We start from the raw sequence: 12,406 nt of genomic DNA, 5'->3' as shown, positions 1-12,406 counted from the left end.
AGTAATTCCATGTCGGGTTGGTAAGAGACCTTTCTTGGAATTTTGCATCGAAAAACGTGTGAGCACCTTATCAATATAAGTTGCTTGAGATAATGCTAGGAGTTTATTCTTCCTATCCCGAATAATCTGGATCCCAAGAACATAACTTGCTTCTCCCAAATCTTTCATTTGGAATTGCTCAGTCAACCAAGTCTTTACATGAGATAACACTTTTATATCATTCCCAATGAGTAAAATGTCATCTACGTAAAGGGCTAAGAAAACCCCACTTTTAGCATTCATGAGCTTGTAAACACAAGGTTCATCAATATTTTGTTGGAATCCATAGGTCTTAATAATCTCATCAAACCTAAGATTCCATGATCTAGATGCTTGCTTAAGTCCGTAAATGGACCTTTGTAGCTTGCAAACTTTTTTCTCATGATCTTTAACTACGAACCCTTCTGGTTGCACCATATAGATGCTTTCTTCAAGATGACCATTCAAAAAGGCTGTCTTGACATCCATTTGCCAAATCTCATAGTCAAGACAAGTGGCAATGGACAAGAGAATGCGGATAGACTTTATCATGGCAACCGGAGAGAAAGTTTCTTCATAATCAACTCCTTCCTTTTGGGTATAACCCTTTGCCACTAGTCTAGCTTTGAAAGTCTCTACTTCTCCATTCACACCTCTCTTTTTCTTGAAGATCCATTTACATCCTATGGGCCTGACATCTTCAGGTGGATCTACAAGTTCCCAGACCGAATTAGAGTACATTGACTCTATTTCTTGGTTCATGGCTTCTTGCCATTTTTCCTTATCAAGATCATTCATTGCATGTTGATATGATGATGGATCATCATCATTGGTATCGGCTACAACAATATTTGTTTCACCGTCCTGTCTGTAGCGGGCAGGAGTTCTAACAACTCTCCCACTTCGTCTAGGTACCAAACTTTCCTGATTAGGAATAGTGGTTTCTTTTTCTTTCCTATTATCTTCAACAATCATCGGTTGTGAAATGATCTGATCATTTAGCAATTCCTCGAGTACAACTTTACTTCGAGGTTTGAAGTTTGTCATATAGTCATTCTCAAGGAAAGTAGCATGTGTTGATACAAATACTTTCTTTTCTTGTGGGCTAAAAAACAAACCTCCTCTCGTGCCTTTTGGGTAGCCAACAAACAAACACACTTTTGTTCATGGTTCCAATTTCCCAGATTTCCCTTTTAGTACATGTGCTGGACATCCCCAAATTCTAAAATGACGCAAACTAGGTTTACGCTCATTCCACATTTCTATTGGGGTCTTAGGGACTGATTTTGATGGTACCACATTCAAAATATAGACCGCTGTTTGTAAAGCGTATCCCCAAAAAGATGTAGGTAGCGAGGCATAACTCATCATGGATCTAACCATATCTAACAAAGTTCGATTCCTTCTTTCGGCAACACCATTTTGTTGCGGAGTTCTAGGAGCCGAGAGATGGGATATAATCCCTTTCTCAATTAGGTGATTCTTGAACTCGGTATCAAGGTACTCACCTCCTCGATCTGATCGAAGTATTTTTTAGTGATTTACCTAATTGCTTTTCAGCTTCAGCTAGAAACTCCTTAAACTTTCCAAAAGTTTCTGATTTCCTTTGCATTAGGTAAACATATCCATATCTCGAATAATTATCTATAAATGTGACGAAATATTCATAACCTCCTCGTGCGTGGACATTCAATGGTCCACACACATCAGTATGCACTAACTCAAGTGGTTCTTTGGCCCTTTCGCCCTTCGAAAAGAAAGATCTTTTAGTCATTTTCCCTTCTAGACAAGATTCACAAACTGGTAGAGTGTTAACAATTAACTCTCTCAAAGGACCATCCTTTGTTAGTCTATTTAGCTTATCTAAGTTGATATGACCTAACCTAAGGTGCCATAGATATGTTTCATCACTATTTGCAAGCTTTTGCCTTTTGTTAGATTTTGGATAAGCTAGTTTGAATAGTTCAATATTTAATGATAAATTTTCACAAGGCTTAAGGACATATAACCCGTTTTTCATACCTGTATGACAAATTTCAAGACCATTTCTTGAAATAGAAATTCCATTTTCATAAAAGGAAATACCAAATAATTGTTCATGCAATTTTGAAATAGAAATCAAATTCCTACAAAATCCAGGAATAAAATAAACATCGTTCAACACTAAATATTTATTTTTAAAATTTAAACGGGTGACTCCCACTGCCTTGACTGAAACTAATGCCCCATTGCCAACTCTAAGTGTCAACTCCCCATCTGCAAGCTCCTTTAAAGAACTAAGTAGCTGTATAGAAGAACAAACATGATTAGTGGCTCCTGAATCAACTATCTAGAAGGAGGAGTCATCCTCTACTAAACAAGCTTCTAAGACAAGTAAATCAAATTTACCTTTCTTCTTCTCCTTCAACTCTGCGAGGTATTTTGGACAGTTCCTTTTCCAGTGTCCATCTACACCGCAGTGGAAACATTTTCCTTTAGGTTTCTTCTCGGCCTTCTTGCATTTGGTTTTGTTGTTCTTAGACCCATCCTTTGTCTTTTTGAATTTACCACCAGATTTACCACCTTTAGCCATTTTTCTCTTCAAACCTTTTGAAGAATTGGGTTTATTAACAATATTTGCTTCAGCCTTGTTCTTCACAAGCCCTAAGATAGCTTCAAAGGTTTGTAGTTCATTCAGCAGCTGAGTCATCCCATAATTCAGCTTATTCATAATATAGTTGCTGGTGAACGGGATGAAGTCACTAGAGAGCGAATTCAAAATTATGCTCACTTGTGTACCCTCATCAATTACAGCCCCATGCATCTCAGCCTCAGAAAAATAATTTGTCATCTGCATGACATGATCACGAACATGAGTGCCAAGAAACATTCTAGCATTTGTGTACTTTCTTGTGGCCTCATGACGAGCTTGCTCAGATTGTTGCCCAAACATTTCTTGCAGAGATTCCATGATCTCAAAAGCACACTCTTTGGGCTCCATCTTGCTTCTTAGTGCATCAGACATGCTCGCAAGCATATATGCCTTAGCCTTATTGTTGGACGCAATCCAACGATCATACAGTTCTCTAACAGCACGAGTGGCATTTGCAGGTGGTACCGGTGGACATTCCTCTGTAAGAACAAACCTATTGTTCTCACTAACCAACACGATATTAATATTGCTTTTCCACTTAGGAAAGTTTTCCCCAGTCAAAGTATTGTTTGCGAGTAAAGACATAATTGGATTTCCCATTGACATTATTGCTGAATTCAAATAAATAGCATGATTAAATTGTTTGAAAAAAAATATCCATATGTATATATTTAGGAATAGTAAACATGATGTAAGAATGCAAGGATAAAATCAAAAATCCCATATACTATTCCTTCGATAATTCAACTATCCACGAAGAATGATGCCATCGTTGGGAAGGTCACATTGCTTGCTTAGTCAAACCAAGACTCTTCTTGATTAACATATGTGTACCAAAATAACTTTTATTCATACACATATTAACTACCGAAAAAAAAAAATTTGGTCAAAGATATAATCAACAATTTTGATCTCATATCTTTATGAGTAAAAACCTTCGTTTCAAATTTTAGACTTAACTCAAGAGTGCCGCCGTAAGGGTGGGTCAAACTTAAAATACATTAAAAATTCTATCATCAGAGATCTAGCCTTGATATTAAATCAAAACGGACACCACCCGTAGGGTAACGAAATCAAAGCGTTAAGAGGCGCCATTCTAACTCTCACGATGCTAGACCAACGAAGGAGACCAATAATTACTCATTATTTAATTTCTTAGATAACTAATTATCCACTAATCCTAGATTTTAATAATCATATTATTAATTAGACATCTTATGTCATAATTACCTAGGTCTATAGAATTCTCAATAATTCTAATTAATTGTAACATAAATAATTTATGAATTACAATTATACATGATGTTTGCAACATGCAACATGCGATATGCTATAATGCACAGAATAGATCTATCTAATTCTAAATGACATATTGCTATTATAAACATAAAACATCATTGAATAATATATGGAATTGAGTTAAAATTGTAATCTTTAATTACCTCTAATTAATAGTTCATGACCTTGAACTATTTTGTCAAAATTATAAAATTAACTAATTGAATTAATTTTATCAACTTTTGAATCCAATTATTTAACTTTCGATAATTACATTAATTATCAAAACTATTAAATAAATTAATTATTTCGAATAAAATAATTATATTCCTTCTGGTTTGATGATTATATTAATTATCAAAACTATATCTCACTTTTGATAGTTATATTAATTATCAAAACTATTAAATATTTAAAAATGGATAATTCAATTTTGTCCACTGAAGTAATCGAAATATTTAACTTTTGATAATTACATTAATTATCAAAACTATTAAATATATCAACTAGTTTAAATAAAACAATTTTATACTAGAACAGTGGATCTTTTAGGCTAATAAGTGTAAGGTGGAATTAGAAAATTACCCATCCATAAAATCCAAACTCTTTGGTAATTAAAGAAAATAATTTTAGCCTGATCTTAATAATAAAATCAGAAACGAACGGAGTCATAAAATTAGCCAATCACTATCATGCATTAAAAAATATATAATACATGGCATTCAATCAAATATCGAACAAATCATGTGATCATTCATATAAATAAAATATCATAATGTTTTTCAATAACCTGGCTCTGATACCATATGTAGGATCGAAAAGAATTTAGATATCTCCACAATAGCATGATATTGTCCACTTTGGGCCTAGACCCTCATGGCTTTGCTCTTGGGCTCTCCCCAAAAGGCCTCATGCCAATGGAGATATCTTTTCTCTTATAAACCCATGATCTTTCCCATGTGTTTCCAATATGGGACTATGTTTGCAACCTTGCAACCCCAACAATCCCTCCCTCAAACAAAGGACCATGGGCTTCCCACGTCCGATCCTCGACCCACCAGGTCTTCCTGCCCCTCGGTCTACCCGACCTACTAGGACTTCCTTGCCTAGCCGCAACTAGGACTTCCTGCCCCTCGGTCCACCCGACCTACTAGGACTTCCTGCCTGGTGTCTGGTCCTCTTGATCCGAACATAGGAGCCCCCACTTTTTTGTTTGAGGTCAATATTGTACTCACATGGTTCAATCATACCATAGCTCTTGTGCACAGTCGGCGGTTAAACCTTCTGGCAGTCATGGCTCTGATACCATATGTTGGTATTTAACTGTTCGATGCGCAACGGAAGGTGTGAAAAATAGATTAAACGCCTTTTAAAATTTTTCACAACAAAACAATTTTGTTTAGATCGAACAAAAGATCTTGTTTAATTATAAAATCTCTTATAATTCAACATGTAAACATTATAATATTTTCTTTATAATTCTACAAAATAGAATCTTTACCTTGAGTTCGTGCCTAAGATTTGCAGGTCGCCGGAGTTCTTCACAGGTTGCCGGAGTTCTTCCAATGCCACGATCTTCCTCTCCAATTCTTCGAATCAACAGATGGACAAAAGTGTGGGCTAACTCTTTAACTTTTCTCACAAAATGAACTGTAGAATTTTTCACCAAAAATTCTCTTTTTCATTCTTTCTTTTTTTTTTCCGAGAGAGAAAGAGAGATGTATATTATAGTAAGGAGAGAGGGGAACGTGTATTATGAACATGGGAGAAAAAGAGGGAAACGTGTATTATCGAGTGGGAGAGAAAAGAGGGGAACATATATACAAAAGTGGAAGAGAAAAAATGGGAACGTGTATTATAAAGTGAGAGAGAAAATTTATAATATTCACAAATATTGATTTCTCTCTTTTATATTTTATTCGTAATTAAATTACAAATAGAATATCTAAATACTTGATTTTTCTCTTATATATATTTTATTTGTAATCAAATTACAAATAGAATATCCAAATATTTGATTTCACTCTTTTATATTTTATTCGTAATCAAATTACAAATAGAATATTTGTATATTTGATTTCTCTCTCTTTTATATTTTATTTGTAATCAAATTACAAATAGAATATCTGAATATTTGATTTCTCTCTCTTTTATATTTTCTGATAATGATTCTGATTTAATAAAAATACCGTAAGATAAAATATCTCAGAAGGAGTTTACTTATAGAAAAAGGTCTCGTAAGGAGTCCAACATCATATTTTTATATTAGGTCATTGTCCAATGACAAGAGATGTTGATGTCCTGTCATTAGATACCATAGTTGTACAGTTGAGATTAATCAATCGATCATAATTATTTTCAATGAACGAATCTTATCTTAAAAGGATTATACGATATAAGATGATAATAAAAGTAATACGATGATATAATGATGATTCTATGATGTATGGAGATGATAAACGATTATATGGATTTTTATGATTTACGTGTTCATGATTTTAAGCTAAATGTATTTTAGTAAGAATATTTTAATGATGCACATGCTTGTATACATATTAATGGTGATTACTGGTTAGAACATGTTGATCCATTGGGCTCATTTGGTTTGAATGGTTGCAGGTGATAATAACAATGAGATTGGAGGCTCTAATGATTGACTGGATCGGGCCACTACAGTACATACCCGAGGACTTCGCTGCTTACCGTATTATAATAGGATAATATTTTATTTTATGATTTATGAAGGTTTTTGAAAAAAAAAAGTATGTTTAAGTATTATTCCTTAGTTTTTAGGATATTTAGACTAGTTTTCAAAAAATTTACTCGTACAGATATGGCCACACTATGATTATGTGCCATTAGCATTTTGCTTGACCAGTCATACTTTGATATATCTATATATCTTAACTTCTAGATTTTTTTTTCTTTCTCGTTGTAGTGCATATTCATTTAGTTAGATTATCTATTTTTAAAAAATGATTAATATGTTGTACTTGGATGTAAGTGATGCTTGATTGCATCACAGGTCTGCATATGCAAATATACTCAAATATTAACTTAAAGTTTAATCTGTGCATCAATCAAGTTAGCCTATTATATCAGTCTAAAGAACATGTTTAGAAATACATCATATGTAATAATTAATCATCTCCTTATAAAAAAATAGTATTGTTTAATTAAAATAGGAGTTAGCGTCATTTCACATAGTTTCAGCATAGACTTTCTGAATGGTTTTAAGATGGACCATACCTATAATTCTCTCGAGACTCGTTTTCACTGCATCTCTCTCCTTAAATGATTTACCTTACTTATCATTTGCAAACTTTCTTGATGTCAGGTTCTTTGATCCGATCCACCAGGACTTCCTGTTAGATCTCAATCAATCTAGACTTCAGCTAGTTGTCAATCCAACTAGACTTCCTTCTGTCAGATCTCAATTAATCTGAACTTCCTGTCAACTATCAACCTAGCCAGACTTTAGTATGGTGTTTCAGTTTTCTAGACCCACCAAGCCCTACACACTTAGTAAAAGGTTAATAAACAACACATCTAATTTAACCTATTTGTCATACATGAAAACCTAATTATTAGTGTAATCTGCACCAACAATCTTCTTATTTTTGATGTAATGACAATCTAGTTAAATTTAAAAAAAAAAAATTCAAAAAAAAACATTAAACATGTAGTACAAATTAAGTTTAAATTTAAGTAAAATGAGTTAATTTTTCTAACCTAACTCAGTATCTTTCCCTTTGGTATACATAATATATATATATATATATATATAAACAGTATATCAAAATATGAAATATTTAAAGACACAAGTAAAATTTTTCAAAGTAGGCATAAACACTTGCATGTTTATAAGGAGTAAAATTTTACGAGGTATTTTCAAATAATTTTATTTATTTTATTTTATTTTATTTATGTTGATTTAATTTATTTTAATTTGATTTAATTTATTTTCATTTATTCTATTTTATTTTATTTTAATTTGATTTAATTTATTTTAATTTAATTTATAATTTAATTTCTCTTAATTAAATTTTATTTATTTATTTTATTTTAATTTTTTAATTTTATTTATCTCACTCAATCTATATTTTCGATCAAGGGAATCCTACAATTTTATGAGATGAGTTAAATTGAATTTCAGGATTTAGTTTAACTTGTATTAGATTCAAATTTAGTTTTGGGTCCAACAAGTAAGTATTCTTTGGATAAACAATCAAGTTGTGGTTAATCACTTGGACATTATTAAAGTAACCACGTGTTTCAAAATTTTCCAAATAATCCTGCCCACGAAAATTTTCCGGTTGGATCGTTAAAACACTAGAGGGGGATGAATAGCGTTTGTCACTCGCTCAAAAGTCACAAGAATACATAGTGGAAAGAATCACGAAAATACAAACGCTAACACAAGTAGTTTTACTTGGTTGGGATCCTTTGACAACTCCTATTCTAAGGTCCGAACTCATTGAGTGCTTTCTTTAGGCAATCACTATCAGTTCGAATATTTGAATAACAAAATTTGAATACACGAATTGTAAAATAAAAGGTTACTGACAAAAAGAAAATATGAACAGAGTTCCTTAATCATCAATTGTCGGAGTAGCTTTTTAGGATCGTCGGAGCCTTCTTGGAGCAGTGTGCAAGAACGAAAGTTGTAGCAAATGTTGTACTGAAGCTATTGGTTGAAGCCTCCTTTTATAGCCTCATCCGAGCACCTGGATCTCCTTCTGGGCTCCCAGACTGTGCTAATGTGGCGAGCCCTCGTCGAAACTTCTTCCTCAAAATTTATCCATCTCCGGGTGTCTGGACTGTTGACGTGGGTCAACCAGTTATTACGCCCCAACTCAGTGTGTGGAAAGATAAAATTTTCCTTGTCTGGGCGCCCAGACTGCCCGACTGCTTGGTCAAGCACCCGCCCAAGGCGCTCCTCGTCACAACTCACTCGGGCACCCGAATCCCTTTCAGGCGCCTGGACATTCTTTCCTGCAACAAAGAGTTAGTCCAAGAAAACAAAAATGGTCCTACAAAACAAAGTTAGCATATTAAGTAAATGATCAATTTATGACTTAGATCCTGTCTTCCCAAGACTAGGATCTAGTGATGGTCTCAGCTTAGACATCCCAAATGGTCCTAAGCTGGACTGTGCTATAATCTTACTAGGAATCATCCTCACTAGATCTCTCTTCTACAGTGACTTACCTCACTTACCATTTGCAAACTTCCTTGATGTCAGGTCCCTTGTGTTGGGACCTTGACATTCGCCAGAGAGAGGGGGGGTGAATAGCATTTTACCCAAAATATCGCTTCCTACAATGGTTAGTGTGCACAGCGGAAATACAAGACAAACACTAACAAAAGAAAGCAAAGCTAACACGTTGTTTAATGTGGTTTGGAGATGAAGCTTTTACTCCACGACTATCTGTAAGGTGGACGATTCCGATCCGTTGGCGGATCACTCCTTGGAAAACCTCCGGCTAGCTCGAGTAGCTCTTTGTGGGTGGAGAAAACTCGCCACAAACTCGCACAAGCTCTTGATTATTCAAGAAGACCTTGGAGACTCTAATAAGGGTTAACCACCTCTATTTTCGTCAACCATGACCGAGTACCCCGAGCTCTCTTAAATAGAGCTTGGGAGGAAATACCTAACTATATTTCCAGCCACCAGTCGACTGGTACAACCACCAGTTGACTGGTTCTAAGTAAAATTCGACCGTTACAAGCCAACAGTCGGCTACCAGTCGACTGATGAAAACACCAGTCGACTGCCACAGTAACGCTATAGTGCCGCTATAGTAATGTTGCAATACTACTATAATGCATACTGAAATTTTAGCCTGAGTACAATCTCTCATGCACTCGTCCTTGTCTGCACACTTGGACTTATATTGCCAAGATCACATACTTGGACTTACACCGCCAAGACTCACCCTTGGACTTTCCTTCTTTGTCAAGATCACCCTTGGACTTTCCTTGTTGTACCTGTTTCCTGCACACTCACAATGCATATAAAATACAACAATAAACTTAACTTAAATCTTTGTCCAAACATCAAAACTTAGGGTATCCATATTGCTCTAACACCTTGACCCAGCAGGACTTCCTACCAGATCTTAACCAACCTGGACTTCACCAATTGTTAACCCAACTGAACTTCCTTTTGTCATATCTCAACCAACCTAGACTTTCTGTCAACTAACAACCTAGCTAAACTTCAGCCTGGTGTTTCAGTCCTCTAGACCCATCAATTTCTGCACACTTAGTAAAATGTTAGACAAACACCACATACTTTAACTTATTTGTTATACATCAAAACCTGATTATTAGTGCAATCTGCACCAACATTTCCAATTTCCTAGCTTCACTCACTAGGACTTTACATTTACGTAGCTTTACTTACCATGACTTTCTTCACTATCCGACTTCACTCATCGGGACTTTCACACCAAGTGTTTGCCTAGCTTTATTCCTAGTTAAGTATCCGGTCAACTTTGATCTACTTGACTACTCTCTCACTTCAAACTGGTCAACGTTTGACCAGAGTAGACTTGCACCAACATTCTCCCTAATAGATAATTATACATGTAATCTCCATATATTGTTAAACATCAAAACTCAAACTTAAAATAAATTGGTCAACTTTGACATAAGGATAATTGCACTAACATATACCACATCAATATTATAAAATTTTATTGAAATATTTCTAATGATTATGATTAAGAGTTCTAAATGAATTTTTTTTAGTCAAATTTATAAGATGTAGTCATGTATGTTATATTAATTTCAAGAGAAAAGAGCTAATTTAAGATTTTACTTACTGCTCTTTAACTATAAATTTTAAACATCATTTTTATAATGGTTTAAACTTTTTTTATTAACTTTTTTTTAATTATACAAAACTTTTATAAATTTTACATGGGAGATGCGGTTTGAATTTCAAACATGATATATTACCGTTCGAATTATTTATGGTACTAACTAACTAGCTAGGATCCATTGACACTTCTCGATTCATCATCTGGGGAGTTGAAAAATTTTGATAGGGCCACTGGAATGGGGAAATCAGTATGACATTATAGTAATTTGATTTATACAAGGTAAAAGTGAAAAAAAAAACCTCTTATTATCTTTTTTTTAAAAAGTATTCTTTTTAAAAAATAAATAATAATGGGTGATAACAATATAGTGGTACAATCGTTATATTAATATACCGTGCAGACTAAAAAGACGTAGGAATTCTAAAAACTGATAAAATGTCTGAGCCCAGGTTCGAACTGGGGACCTTTAGTGTGTGAGACTAACGTGATAACCAACTACACCACCCAGACAACGATTAGATTGAGGATCTATTAAAATATAAAGATATATAGGATTTTAAATATATTAATAATTAAATTTACCTGAGATTGACCTGAATTCACCTCATCGGTTCAGATCGTGATTCGCTATTGGACTGAGCAAATTTGACTTGTGAGCTGGCTATTGACCTCAACTAGTAAGTACACTTACAGTTTGATTCCTATAAGTTGCGTGAGTCATAGGAAAAATGTGTTTTATATCTGGTTTGCAAATGCTTGATGAGAAAAGTGCAGAAAATAGGCAGCGGTGGTTCTGGTATTATATAAACTCTAGTTTAGTACTTACTATATAAAGATCCCAGCGTCGCGCCTTCTTGATAACTTTCTCTGTCGTCGCTGATGGAGTTCCACCTCGACAACCCCTTCCAATTTTCCGGCGAATGCAGCGAGAAAATCATCATCGCCTCCCTCTTCTCCGCCGAGGATCTCCATGTCGCGGCCGTCTCCGTCCCCCACGCCCTCACCCTCCGCCGTGACACCGTCTCCCTGATACGCCAGGTCATATATATAATCTCCCGAATCGAGACCTCCTTTCTCTTCTCCATCTCCCTCGAGAGATTTGAGGTTTTATATTTCTTCGGTCGCAGTTGACGGAGACTCCGGGCGGCGTGGATCACTACGTGGCGTACCTCGCCGTCAACTACCTCGATCGGTTCATTTCGAAGCACGAAATCTTGGTAAATCGACCCCCTTTTCGATTTCCCTAAGTGGGGATCAATTTTGTTTCCAAATCCGATCTTTCGACCCTTTGTTTCCTTCTCTGTTTCAGTCGTTTCTTCCATGGTCGCCGGCCTTCCTCTCCGCGACCTGCCTCTCCGTCGCCGCCAAGATGCTCGACTTCCGCTTCTCCGTCGCCAAATTCCAGGTAGGCTTCTTTAGGGTTTAACTTGCCTCCGTTAAATCTGATCCACTGCGGATGAATCAGGAAATGCGGCCGATCGATTTCGATCCGGCGAACGTCGATCGGATGGAGTTCGTGTTAGTGGAGGCTCTTGATTGGCGATTGCGATCCATCACTGCCTTCGCGTTCCTCGGTTACTTTATCCGCTTCATTCAGTCGTATCCTATTGAGTTCCTCCGAGATCTAAGGGATCGTGCCTCCAGGAAG

General features: G+C 35.4%; 1 non-coding gene across 1 annotated transcript; it reads right to left on the bottom strand.

The window, feature by feature from the left end:
* Positions 1-11,194: 11,194 nt before the first annotated feature.
* TRNAV-CAC lies at positions 11,195-11,268 on the bottom strand. Its single transcript has one exon. It is a non-coding gene; the product is annotated as a tRNA-Val (tRNA).
* Positions 11,269-12,406: the final 1,138 nt, after the last annotated feature.

This window comes from Zingiber officinale, chromosome 6B, assembly GCF_018446385.1.
Source record: "Zingiber officinale cultivar Zhangliang chromosome 6B, Zo_v1.1, whole genome shotgun sequence".
Taxonomy (NCBI): Eukaryota; Viridiplantae; Streptophyta; class Magnoliopsida; order Zingiberales; family Zingiberaceae; genus Zingiber; species Zingiber officinale.
The sequence above is the reverse complement of the archived record's forward strand: the minus strand, read 5'-3'. Positions and strand labels throughout refer to the sequence as shown.